This window comes from Plectropomus leopardus, chromosome 5 (genome assembly GCF_026936395.1).
Source record: "Plectropomus leopardus strain MGB_pleo_1.0 chromosome 5, ASM2693639v1, whole genome shotgun sequence".
In the NCBI taxonomy this organism is placed as follows: domain Eukaryota; kingdom Metazoa; phylum Chordata; class Actinopteri; order Perciformes; family Serranidae; genus Plectropomus; species Plectropomus leopardus.
The window spans coordinates 28,808,285-28,822,452 of NC_142180.1; the positions used below are offsets into that span (position 1 = coordinate 28,808,285).

Sequence of the window (14,168 nt, forward strand, 5' to 3'; positions counted from 1 at the left end):
GAAATGTTAAAAAAAAACGAACAAACTGGGATTCATTTCAATATGATTTTTTTTATTTGTCAGAGCCACGGGGAGCCTCTGGAGATGAGCTGAAGAGCTGCATGTGTTTCTGGAGCAGCAGGTTGTGGACCCCTGATCTAGACTGATACATAGCTCTACAGGTAAGAGGAGGAATATTTTTTTCGATTTTGGGGCAAACTGTCCCTTTAATCTCCCCCTGACTGCCTATGAAGCTCATGACACATTGTGCAAAAAAGTCCTGACAATACAATCATCAGCCCTGTCCAATATGTATTATATTATTGTACAGTACAGCCTGGTTTGATAGCACACAGATGTCGTTGGTGAACTGGTGAGGACAGTCCAATGTTAAAGTACAAACCTGGTCTCATCTATAACATGGCACCGTTTAGAGTCTCCAGAGCCTCACCTACAGTAGATACTCAGGCTTGTTGCCTAATTAGGCCTGTGTCAGAGTTAATTGTGAGAGGTGTAGTGTTGCCGCTCCGTGCTGACCATGCTCCTTGTACAAATGATGTGATTCCTCGTCCTAAGCACTCGATGAAAAGGGCAGGCCAGCGGTTTGGATGCCCTCCAACAGGTATTCACTGCAGCCGGAGCATGCAGGGCGCGAGGGCAGGAGGGAGAGATAGCAATCCTCCCTGCCATCCCCGCTCACCTCCTCCATCCCTCTCGCCCCACTTATTCAGCTTCCCTTCATCCTGTCCATCCACCCTTTGCCCGCCTCATAAGTGAATGTGGCGCTTTGAGTTATGGAGAGGCTTTACTGTGTGCTGAAACAGCTGAGGTCATGGATACAGACACGCAGGCACGCAGCCTCGCGCGCTGAATGCAAACGAGCTGGCCTTTCCCCAGCCAGGAGCTGGGCCGAGCTGATCTTGTCTGCCCCTCCCTCGGAGACGCCAGGCAGGGCAGGGATCCTGCTAATCAGCCCAAAGTATGTGGGACAGTAGTCAGTGTTTGGGAACAGAGATCCTTTTGAGGGAGCCAAAGTCGCCGCTCCTAAACACAAAATAGCATTCTTTGACAGTAGGGATGTCCCGATCCGATCTCAAACACCGTATCGGGGTCCAATCAAGGCTTTTTTTGACTGATCCAGATCGGGAATGTTTAGCTTATAGAGCATCTGATCTTTTGTTTTATGTCAGCTGGCACACAGATGTTTTTACTGTCATGCAGAACAATGCGGAGCACGGCCTTCATCACCTCAGCTCCACTAAGCTGTCTGTCTCTCCACTCTGCTGAACTTAGGAGAAGCGGCTGAGCCCCACCTGCAGCGAAACACCACGCACCATAAACGAAAACTCAGAATGAGACTGTTTATTTACATTATTTACCAAAGTTATGAGCAATTGTTTCATTTTAGCTCAGTCAGAGAGTCTGCTTTGAGGAGTCACAAGCAGCGGTGCTGAGTATACTTCAGCCTCACTCAACACCTGCCACTGCAAGTACACAAGCTCCACGAGCAAAAAGCCAACCTAACTTATTTATTTATGAAGGGTAATCCGCCTAAAAGATATGCAGATGACAACATTAAACACTTATCAGAATACAGTTCATTCAGGTTACTGAGACACAGGCTGCTGCGAAGCAACAAACACTGGACTCTTAAAGGGACAGAGACATTCCCTGGAGACAGCGAGAGGCCAACAAGATCAAAGGGAGGGTTTGTCATTTTATACTTTATTTTGTAAAATAAATAAATAATTAAGTAATAACGATAGTAATAATTCTTTAAAATAACTTTAAAGAAGCCTTTTTAAAGGGTGCACTTTGCAGCTGTATTATCTCGGGGAAAACAAAAGTATTGGATTGGGATTTAAGATTAAATGACTCGGATTGGGGGAAAAAAAAAAAAAAAAAAATTGAATAGGACATCCCTACTTGACACCCATCTCTCCCGCTCGCTTGTAAGTCTTAGGGCTCTCTCAGTCTCTCCCCCTCTTTCTTGTTGAGCACGTAATGAGGAAACACCGGCTGTGTGCGTGGGTTGAACATAGTTTCCACTGAGAAATTGTGAATCTCAAACCTCCTCCAATAAAGAGGCACACTCAACTGCAAAGGGACAGAAAGAAACAGCTCTGATAATGGTTGTTTGTTGATCTTAGCAACAAAAATAGGTTGCTCTCATGCTTTATAGTGCGGTTTTCATACCCCAAACATAATTAACATTAAGATCAAAATAGCAGACTCCAACATAACCTGCTCTCTGCTTTATCCTTTGTTCCACATTCCCTTAAAATCCCATGTCAAGTAGCACACACATTTACATTCCATTTAACTATAAGTGGAGATAATTGTGTGCAAATGGGTGAAGTTATGAATACCTGATAAGGAGCACAGAGCTGTGTGTGTGTGTGTGTGTGTGTGTGTGTGTGTGTGTGTGTGTGTGTGTGTGTGTCTGTGTCTGTGTCTGTGTGTGTGTGTGTGTGTGTGTGTGTGTGTACCGACCTTGCGTGGATACTGTTAATGGTGTTTATCTGACTTTGGGGGAAGCCCTGTGCCCATTGTTCATAAAACCCCATATATGGTAATGTAAACACAGCCCTTCGTAACTCCTCTGGAGCGTGCACACACAAAAATGAATGAACACAGGAAGACCCACTCTGGCAGGAAGTGGCAGCTGCTGCCATGGTAACTAACTGAAACCCGAAGCAGCGAGGGAGAGAGAGAGAGACTCGCCTTTCTCACTGTCTTGACGTCACTTCTAGTACGCTACGACTAAAAGGCAGCAGCTGCAGAGCACACGCAGCGCAAACAAAGATACAGGGAAGTTTTGAGTGCTTACAGAAAAATGACGAGAGAAGTATTTTGACAGCATTCAAGAAAATCATTGCACTGGAAAATCCCCATATGTTCACCACTATCAAGGACAATGATTTAAAAGGAGCACTGACAGCATTAACAGTAATAATAGCGTATTATGAAAAGTGTGACTGATGAATATGCAAATGTTCCTCTGTGTTAATGCCAAATTAGCAATATGCTCGCAACACATTCCTAAACTCTCGCAGTGTTGCTTTTACAGCTTAGTGGCGTGTGAAACGAGTGCAGTTTTATTGTTTACACAACCACTGGTTTAGTAAATCTGTGCTTCTCAGTTCTGGCTGAGAACACAAACCAGTGTGATGCCAACAGGACTTTACCGAAATGATGAGAGAGAATGCTGGAGCGATCAGATCATTTTGTGAAATTATGTCGTGTGGCTTCAGAGGACGAAAGACGACGGAACAAAGCAATTATCACCACCAGCTGGAAGGGTGTTGGAGACGGTGCAAACTGGGAAATGGAGGAGGACTGTGGGCATGCATGCATGTATTAGGGATGGGAAAAAAATGCCAGAAGCATGCATCTCATGCTGTCAAATTTTTAGGTCATGGCTCAAATAGAGTATGTCATAGTCCTTGATGCCTTCAGGGCTGAAGCAGTTAACTTATTCCTTTAAAGAGGTATTTCACTGCTGGGGAGATGGCATTTTAATAATACTAGGATGTCTATGCAGTAGAAAGACACAAATACTTTTAAAATCGATGATTTTACTGGGTTGAAAACCTACAGCAACTAGGTTGCACAGTGCTGCACCAGACTAATACACACTGCAGCTGCTGGATGAAGTAATATGAAATCGTATGTGTGAAACAGTGGTGGCTGGCCGGATCTCTCCAGTAACAGAATCTTGGTTTATATTTGATCAGCGCTGCTTAGTTTTACCGTTTACACTGTGCAGGAAACGGTATAGAGAGCGTCATATTCTTAAAACCGCAGAGTTTCGCTGGAGGTAGAAGGGATATCTTGGCACTGGTTTGATACAGGGAAGTTTACCACAGTTCATCTACACATGATGCTACCAATATTGTTCTGATACAAAGCTGGTTGAAAATCAGCGACGTATCCCTTTAATCAGTGGTTCCCAACTGGTCAAGCCACAGGCTCTAGTATCATTTGTAGACATTAGTCCACATATCAGATAAATTACTACATATTTAATTATATTTCACAAAATGTGAGCACCATGTTGGCTTAGAACACACTGAAATAAAACATATTGCAAGAATATACAGAAACAGCACTTCAAAATAAAAGCTCTATAGCGGAAATTTTCATTCATTTTTACAACTTGACACTTTTATGAATCACTTGAAATCCATTCAGAATGGACCCAGGACCCACATTTCGGACCACAACCCACCATTTGGGAACCACCGCCTTTAACTATTCCTGCAGGAAAGATTTTTCCAAATTATTTATAGCAAATGTTACCTAGAAAGCAGCCTTTCCTCCCTTCGCTAAATATGCTTTGCCCCTATTAGTCACTCTACTGACCCATTTAGGGTGAACACTCCTTTTTGTTGCAAATATAAAACACAGAATTCAATACAGAAAGTCGACAAAGCAGGGAAATTTTCACCCACAACCCAAGCAGGTGATCTGTAGTCAGTCAGAGAGTAAAGTGTCCTGGGCCAAGAAAACGTCTCCCTCGTGGCCTGGCTGATCTTCCCCTCGCCTTTCACCCCCTCGCCGCCTAATTAAAAAACTCTGCATCCATACAGATTTATCCAGCTCCGTCTTCAACAACAGTCCCCCTCTCATTAGCCGCGGCGTTATCCTTTGTAATTAGCTGTTGCTTCTTAATGCTGCTGCTGTATGTTAGAATTGAGGTTTTAAAGAAAAGGGGGTCAGATTTCATTTGGCCCTCAAGGCTAAATCCATAGACAACAAACCTCTTTTAAATGGGGGAAGGGTAGGGGGTACAAGTGTGTGTCTGTGTGTGTTGGTGGTAGGCGGGTGCTTGTAGTGAATAAGGCACGTGCAAGAGGATAGGGGGCTTAAGAGGAGGTGTGTATGCATGCAGCTAGGGGAGGGTAAACCCCGAGTCCACCAACAACCACCCCCCCCGACCCTGCGTGGTTTGCATGATGGGCAGCTTGGCTCTAGTTACACACACACACACCTTCGGAGAGACAGATTTTTTTGGCCCTATAATCATCCAGACAGATTTGACCCCCCCCCCCCATGGCTCACCCCAACATCCCTCTTTTCCTACAATACTCTGAAAGGCGAGGGACAGGTGCTGCAGCCTCGTGGGTTTTAAGCTCCTCAGAAATGGTCTTCCACTCATTAGCCCTTTGTTCACGCACACACACACACACACACACACACACACACACACACACACACACACACACACACACACACACACACACACACTGGTGGAAATGCAGGATTGTTATTCCATGTCTGTCAGTGGTTATGATTTATGAAAGTAAATCTCTCAGAAGAGCCATACGTTGAAACATCTGTGTCTGCGGCAGTGAGGAGGATTCTGGGATGTCAGCAGTTGCGTTGCCAAATCGTGCTTTTGTTGGAACCATTTGACTCAATCTGTTAGGTCAGTTTTTGTCAAAAGACAGTACTACATAAGCATGGAACAGTCATGTTGTATATGTATGTGCATGTATTAGGGATGTCAGTCTTGGTAATTGTTAATCAAATTGAATAAAAACACAAAATGGGGCGCCTGGTGGCTCAGTGGATAGAGCAGCGCCCCATATACAGATGTATATACATGTACAAGCTGGCGTAGCGTAAACAAGAGGCGTGACGTTTGACGTTTAATACTGTGACATATATCATGGTTGAGCACAATGTTTTTACAGCAACTTTGTTGGTTCGGGACTGTGTTACTAGCAGTAATTGCCGAATGAGCAACACTGTTAGCTTGCAGAAGAGAAGCAAAATGAACCAATAGTTTTTCCTGTTTTTTGCACTTGCTGCAATACAAATTGCCCTCTGGAACACATAATAAAGTTGAATTGAAATCAGTGGTGGTTGAAAAATATTCTCAGCGATTAATCGATTAATTGTTGACATCCGTAGTGCACAGGCTTTACCTGTACACATAAATGTTAGGGTCAGTAGACCAAATATGAGTGAGGGTTGAAGCGTTCACTGAGGACAATGCGGTCAGTACTGTTTCTGGGGATTGGAATGGGAATAACTTTAGAAGTTCCTGTTAAACAAATACATACAAATTAAATGTGATGTTTTTTTAATGTGGTTAGATGAATGTATATAATGAGAAAATATACCATTTGTCAAAACTTCTTAAAGTAGCAAAGTTATTATTCACAATAATAGCTAAGAAGCTCACTGAGCAGTAAAATGCATCAACAAATTCAAGGACAGGTAATGTTGTCGCTACTCAGTGGTTCAATTCAGTGTATCAGCAGCCATATCTCCTATAAAATACAATTATGTGCTGCTCATTTCCTTTTGACAAAATATGTTTTAGGAGGGAATGTAATAGCTGTTTAGATTGCATTCAATGGCAGTGTTTTTTTCATCGAGGAAATATGATGTATGTCTTATACTGAGGTCAAAAGGAGTAGATCGGAGTGAAAGTTGAGCCTAGAAAACTGTTTCAATTAAATAATGGTTTTAAAAATGATAGTGATTATAATTTTTCTGTGTGTCTGTTTTTGTATGATTTTGTGTCCAAGTGACCAGTGGAGACAACAGTTTTTGAAACTGGTCCAGTGCTGAGTGAGAGCGCTGCAGCTGGCAGTGACAAAAAAGGCTGCGGTGTAACCTCCGTGCTCCTTCAGTTTACATCAACTAAAAGTGCTTCTTTTTTTCACTAAAAGGGCCAAATTATTATTGTTATTATTATATTATTATTCTAAGAGTCTGGTGACATTATGGAAACTTTATGGAGACATTTTTGTTAAAGAATAAGATCTTTTTTGTCTAATTAGGAACGGCCCAGAAATTGTTATTGCCACACCCATCACACTCCATGTAAATAAACAGCAAATTTATCATCATAAAACACACTTTATTCAGAGTTGACAAACAAGATAAAACTCACAAAAACCATCTTGGTTTGCCTCACCATCAGTCCAACTATCACCTCTGGTTTTGTTTACATAAACTCTTAATTCACCCAGTTAAATGTAAAAATATGCTGGCTCTCTATATACGCCAAAATTACTGTTTATTTAAATGGAGTCTGGTGGTTTTGCCGATAGCAATTTGGGGCTGTTTCTACTTAAAAAGGATCTTATTCTTTAACAAAAAGGTCTGTCTCTGTAGGGGTCCTTTCACAACAAATGATGTCAGACACTTAAATTAACAGTAAGGAGCATCTTTTAGTAGACGTAAATTAACGGTGCACAAATACCCAGAGAGGTCATATTGTAGCATTTTTCCCAGCTGGTGGCTGCAGTTCCCTATCTCAATACTGGACCAGGTTAAAAAAAATGTTGTTCCCATTAGTGACTTAGACACATAAACATGGGTTAATTAGTGTCCAGGTTGAAAAACACTGATGTTACCCTTTAAACATGGTCTTTTGTAGCTTAACTACTAAAGAAAACAACAACATGTATATAGGATGCAAATGTAAGTATTTATACATTATCATATCTTTTCCTAATCTTATCCAAGAGCTTTTAGTTGCCTAAATATAATTATAAAAGCAGTAAATAATAATAAATAATCATCATCATAATATGTTTTCAGAAATGAATATAAATTGTAGCCACTGGCATTTTTTACCCTCCATTATTGATGGACTTCATGTGTCGGGCTGTCCAGTAACAAAAGAGTGGTGAGTGACACATCACCAGCCCTCCAGTAGATACCACTGAGTGTGATCCAATTGTCCATGGTGGGATCAGTGGATCATCCGGGACCCCCCTGCTAGGCTGCCCTCCCTCCCTTCCTCCTCCAAAACAGTGTGGGGCCTCTGGTACAACAGGGGGGCGATGATCAATAGGGATTTTGTGTGTTTGATTATCTGTGTGTATATGTGTGTCTGCTGCTCTCGTTTGGTGTCTGTTTCTCCAGTCCATGTGTGTGTGTTTTCCATCTGGGTGTGTGTTTAAGTGAGGTGAGAGGGGGGTGAGGTGTCTTTTAGTTCAGTGCTATGGTTGTGACTGATAGGGTGGTGGGCCCCAGCGTGTGGGGGCCCAGGGGACCGGCTATGTATTGGCGGACTCTGTAGAGAGGCTTTCTGTTCCCCCATCGATCCCAACATGTCAATTAGACAGATTCAAATAAATGTGCCCTCAGCTCCAGCAGGCCGGCCGTATGCAGAGCCTCCCATGTAAACGACACCCACACATCAGCCCCCGTGTCACCGGAGCCGAGGCGATACCAAAAGGGCCTTCTGGGTTGGAATTGACCGAGAGCTTTTCCGCTGCACAGATTGTTTTTCACTTTGACCCCGGCCTTTGCTCGTGAGCAGTCAGACAATGTGTGTGACACTGCAGACATCATGTAGGTGCATTACCTTTTATGGCTCTGACTTTCCCTTTGGTTTCTCTGAAAACCAACTGCTGTTTACAAAAACGAAAGTGAGGGATCAGTGTGTGCCTCGAGCTTGTTTTTGTTTTGAGAAAAAAAATGATAATTTGCTGAATAATAGCATGAAACCCAGGTTGTTTGTGCCTTTGAAAACCACTTTCGATAGTGTTTCAGAAAAAAAGGTGTTTCTGCTGCAAAAGGGTTCTTTTAACCATTATAAGTGTAAATTACACATTATTGCAAAGGACAAAATATCTTTTTTTATGATAGTGTTTTTTAAATTGATGTTCATGGAATAAAAACATATCAAATTTATGTTTCATCAAACTATATCACACACATGGGCATTGCACTGTTTACACTGTCTTCATTGAAACAGTAGTGATGCATTTTGAGGATTGTGCTTATTTGCTTTTTAGGGGAGAGTTAGTTAGTTAGTTAGTTAGTTAGTAAGAGAAGATTGATACCACTCTCATATTTGTATGGTTGATTTGTTTAATGTCTCCTGTATCTCAGCCAAAGAGTTGCAGTTCAACACATCGCAATGATTACAGCAATCGGCCAACTGGGACGTTCGCTCTGCGCCTGCATGAGAGGAAATAGCTCTTCATAGCAGCAAGCAGCTTAAGTATATGTTCGTCATTTAAAAAGGGAAACCAGATCTTAGAGGGTAAAGGATTTAAGTGACTGGTTAGCTGGTTAAAACATCCCAATACTGAAAGAAAAATATATATTTATGGTGTGATAGTAAACAATAACACAAATTATTACCTAAAATAACAACTTTTTTTTAGCTCACTCACTCTCATGGCTTAAGTTGTCGTTTTGCTTTCCTCACTTCACTTTGTCTTCTTGTGTGTTGAACCACCAAATAAAGTGATTTCTCTCAAAGACGGGCTCTGCTGGGCTCCGCTGGATCAGATGCAGATTCAAAGTGGTCAAAAAACAGCTGAAAAGAGCCAACGTTGTAGGACACACTGCAAAAACAAGGGTGACAGATGCACACAAAGGCCCAACATTGACCAATGGATACATTTCAGTGCCCATATGTTTAATACAGAGACATGAAAGTGGTATCAAGCCTCTCATCTAACTCCCCATCAGAATGCAAACAAACCCATTTTCCAAAATGTCAGAATTTTCTAAAGGTAGTTTTAAATACAAATTATTGCTCCATCGTGTTTGAACACACATCCACGGACACACACAGACGCAAATAGACATCTGAAGAGCCCAGATGAGACTATAAAATTGACTGTGTCCAAACAAGCCCACCATTAAAGAGACAGATTGGGGTTGAAGCCTCTTGAAGATAATGACAGCCAGAAGTGAGTGACCCCCTGACTGGAGGTGATAAACCGATACTACCTCCATCTCTTCCCCTCACTCCATTCACTCCCCTCCATCAGCCCTCTAAACCTCGACTCTTCACGCCTCCTTCCCCCTGAGCAGACACCCCTGTGAGACGACGCCCCACCCTCCTCCCACCCTCTGCTCTGTACCCTCAGCACTGATCAGTAGGATTTACTGTGCACTCGTCCACAGTTCTCAGCCGGTCACACACGCCCTCTGGGTCGATCCAGGTCGAATTCAATTTGTAAGATATTATGTATTGATCCCTGTGCTCCGTCATGGCCCCCTCCCTACCCTTGGCGCAGCCCTGGCAGGCACTCATTGACCCACATGCACGATTCCTTGGATCATCATCATCATCACAGAAGTGTGGCAGTCTGAGCCAGTATTAGGGTCGTTGGCCTTAGGCCTTTAGAGGCGACCCTCCTTTACATCTGCTGCTCAAGATCTTCACCACAACACCTAATTCTGTAAAGTAGGATTGCGCTTCTGATGAAGGTGCTGCTTGGCTTGAAAAAATACAACCTCAAATGTGTTGTGACAGCGTTGTCAATGCTCAAGAGACATCTTTTATGAACATTTGTCAGCGTGAAATGTTTGGTTGAATTAGTCCAGTTTTCTTGGCCTTTGGTGAAAGTATATTTTGAGAAATGACTTAAATGGAAAACAGATGGATTTAGCCTCTGTTCAACCTCTTTATATAACTCTGCTTTGCATATATTTATGAAGACGAGATAACCAGACCCCCCAACGCTTCCGCTAACCAGCACATGCTGCCATTTAGCTTAGCCAACAGGCTCTAAATCTCTCAGATCAATAGTTGCTCCCCAGTCTCTCCATCAAACCCACAAGTAAATAATTCAAATGAGATAGTTAAGCCCCCTGGAATATAAATGTGGAAGAAAAAAAATTCCTCATTGTGATTTGGACATGCGATTTACGGGCATAACATCCACTGTGGTGAGAACAGGAAGGGCCTGTCTATAAATTTGCAGGTTAAATCAATGACTTTGACTGGATAAATTGAGATCTGAAAAGCTTTTATGACTTTCCTATTACATTAACATCAAATATTCAGGAGGCTCCGGATCACTTTCCCATTAGGCGGATCGTGGTATTACACTGTTGTCAAACAAAAAAAACGGCAACCACACGTCTGACACACATACATGTGTGTCAGCATCGAAAAGCCCCAGACCCAAATTGTACCTTACATATTTTGGTGCACCTCAAATGACTGACACACAAACAGATGAGCGGAGGTCCTGCATGGCTGCCACAGATAAGAGAAATAAGGTCACATGCTAACAGGGGAGAAAGCGCTACGCCAAGGTGAGCAATGGCTATGACATTTCACAAACTAGGCTAATTCCTTTGAAAATTTAGAAAGGGCACGTTGCACGTTATTGCATCACGATGGTGATCATGTTCAAAGCAGATCGGAGTTGCTCTTTTTCCCTCCCTTGTTGCAGCTCTTTTTTTCTTGTGCCCAGTATTGTCAGCGAGACATAAGCCATCACAACAAGCACACACATGAATTACCACGCTTCATGCTGTGCATTCTAAAACAAAGCTCGAAAAGTGGATATCCGCAGAAGTTACTGAATGGAACAAAGCAAAAATCTTTAGAGAAGAAATGTGATTTAAATTCTTATCTCAGCCAGACGCTTCATAGACATCTCAAGCTGAGGACATGAGGGACTGTGTGCATGCACATGTGGACTTAAGTGGGTAGCAGTGCCTCCATGCATGTATGTCTCAGCTTGTGTGTGTGGGGGGGAGAGAGTCCCCGCGGGGTGAGAGTAGGACGGCACTGTGGAGTTTCCTCGTCAGCGTGTGGGATTCCCTCTGTTTACCCCTCTACTTCCTGTCCCAGCAAGGAAGCATGAAACACTCTCCGACTCCCCTGGCAGGAAACACGAGCCCGCTCAGCTTTGTGACTCACATCATGACCTTCAGCCAAACCCTCTTCACATGACAGTTTTAGAGTTGCCCAGGGGGAAATTTAAATGCTCTAAGAATACAAACGTGCATGCAGACAGTGTATTTACACGTCCCTTTGAGTCTGCAGTTTGTCTTTTGCCAAGGCCCTTACACAATAACACATTTTTTTGGAGTAAATTTAGCAGCTGCGGAAAATATCACTAACACAAATCTTAATGTAGACACACGTCCATTTTAAATAACAGAGGTCATAGTCAGGAAGTGTGGGTTAACGTATATATGATGGGTTTCCGCTTTCCTTTACAGCACTGCACTGTATCGTATACTATTTTGGGTTTTACCATTTCCTTAGAAATTGATGGTATTCTATTGAGAGATTGAGACATTTAGTACACATGTCAAACTTTGATCTGAATAGTACCTATGGTGATTGTAGCTGGCGAATATATGTAGTGCAATAAAAAAATGAATATTTCCCCAGTACGAGTATAAAGTAACATAAAAGGTACAGTAAATACTTGTGAAAATACCTAAAAGCTAGCTTATACCCACCTCTTCTGGCTGTTAACAGTATGCCCGCCCATCAGCCAAAAAGAGAGCCCCTTACTCTTCACTAACCAATCTACCTCATAGTATGGCCACCTCATCAACTACCACTACGCCACTGGCTATTACATTCTCATTAATAATTTTGTGATTTCACCTCATTTTTGCCAATATTCGGTAGCAGATATGATGACAGGATGATGTTTGAATGTACTTCCATTTTGCTTTCTTGCCAAGACATGGATGAGAAGATTGATCTAATTCTCATGTCTTTATGGTAGATATGAAGCTACATCTAGCCACTGGCTGGCTTTGTCAAGCATATATAGCCTGGAAACCATAACCAATAGTAGATATGTTGATTCTCAAGCCCCAGGCAAGCATTAACACACCTCTTTATACCAATTTCTTGTTACTCACTTAAAAAAAATATTATTACTCCAAGGAAATGTAAAGCTATGACATTTTCAGTAATATTCTTATTCCTCCATGCTCCAGATCATGACAAGATAATGCTCTTGGATAATTCAGTTGCCTCTGCTGTCTTATTTCTAAAAAAAGGCAATGATGATCGTCATCGTATCAGTAGATTAAATCAATACTGTAAGCCTTACTTTTCTGCGATGTCTGGAGGTAGCCTTTACGATGCAAAACTGTTTGAATTGCTCAACCTTATTAGACATTGCTGTAATAAAAGTAAGCAACATGACCTAGTGATAGAATCAGGCCAGTTTATTTTCCCGATTCTGGGGCGTCGTTCATGCCGAGTCCCAGCCAAGTTTGGCAATCAGACACGGCCTGACTTATTTTTTTCTGGCATGCAGAGTTTGAGCCAGGTCATTTTTTTCATCTGCCCGGTGATGGCAGTGTCAGCAGCCGGAATTGGGCCAGTTTCTTTGGCCCAGCTCTGGGTCGTCATTCATGCCGAGTCTCGGTAGAGTTTTGAAAACTGTGTTTTCTTTAAATAGGAGGAATCATTTCTTTATTTGGAAATGGCTACGGCATCAATTCATTTCCATTTAATCTTTATTCTTCTTCTTCTTTCCACTGAAAACAAGCTGCCAGAACCCCTGAACTGTGTCACAATGTATCAGCTCTGACTGAGTGATGACTGGCTGTTGTTTTTCTTTCTGAGTCAACTGTCTTGGAAGTGTGCTTCCTTCCTTCCTGCCCTCCAGATTTCAGCTCTGTCTGAGTTTGGTGTCATGGGCCAACAGTCAGAGACGGGGCCGGCGGTGAGCCTGGACTACATCAAACACACGCCAGACGCTGCAGCCGGAAGACAGGCAGGAACCGTGAAGCTCTGCTCGGCTCTGTCACTGTCTATCATCAAAAAAACTGACCTAGAACGGAGTAGTGCTGCATAGGTGGGGGTGCGAGGCAGGTGGGGAAGGACGTGAGCCAACATTCAGCCTGCTTTTTGTCAGCGTGTTCTTCTGTTCAGCCTCGTCTGAACTATGTGTGCAGGGGGGTAGAGAAAATGAGAATATCAGAGCTGATGTCAAGTGGCGACTGTATCCTCATTCATCTGCAATCCTTTCTTTCAGTGCAGGGCAATTACAAAATGCAGTACATGCCAATTTTTCCGAGGGAAAAGGTTATTTTCAGAAGATGAAGATAGACTTTCCACTTGACCTGTGTATAATCAAAGAGCATAACAATGAAACCAGGTTCTCTCTGTGGTTTCCCCCCTGCAGCTTTCTGACATTTAGCAGAGCTGTCTTCTGACTTAATGACTTGTGAATGAAGAGAGAGAAAATGTAACATGTGCTTTTGTTGTTGCATCTGATCCATGCAGCTGTCTATCATTTTGTTCCTGATTTCTATGTTTAGAACACACATGGAGAATATATTTATGGCCTTTGTCCAAAAATGAAGAAAATCTATGAGCAAGAAAGAAAAGATTTCAACACAATTTTTAATGGTAAAAGGATAGTTAAACTTTTTAAACTTTTAAAAAAAAATGGAGTTGATTAAGGTATTTATCCTTCCTCAGT

General features: G+C 42.4%; 1 long non-coding RNA gene across 1 annotated transcript in view; it reads left to right on the forward strand.

The window, feature by feature from the left end:
- Window positions 1–14,168, forward strand: part of LOC148189591 (uncharacterized) — a 109,042-nt gene that overhangs the window by 2,446 nt on the left and 92,428 nt on the right. Inside the window, exon 2 of the long non-coding RNA XR_015776548.1 lies at window positions 64–161. This is a non-coding gene — a long non-coding RNA (uncharacterized LOC148189591). The remainder of the gene's footprint in view (window positions 1–63; window positions 162–14,168) is intronic.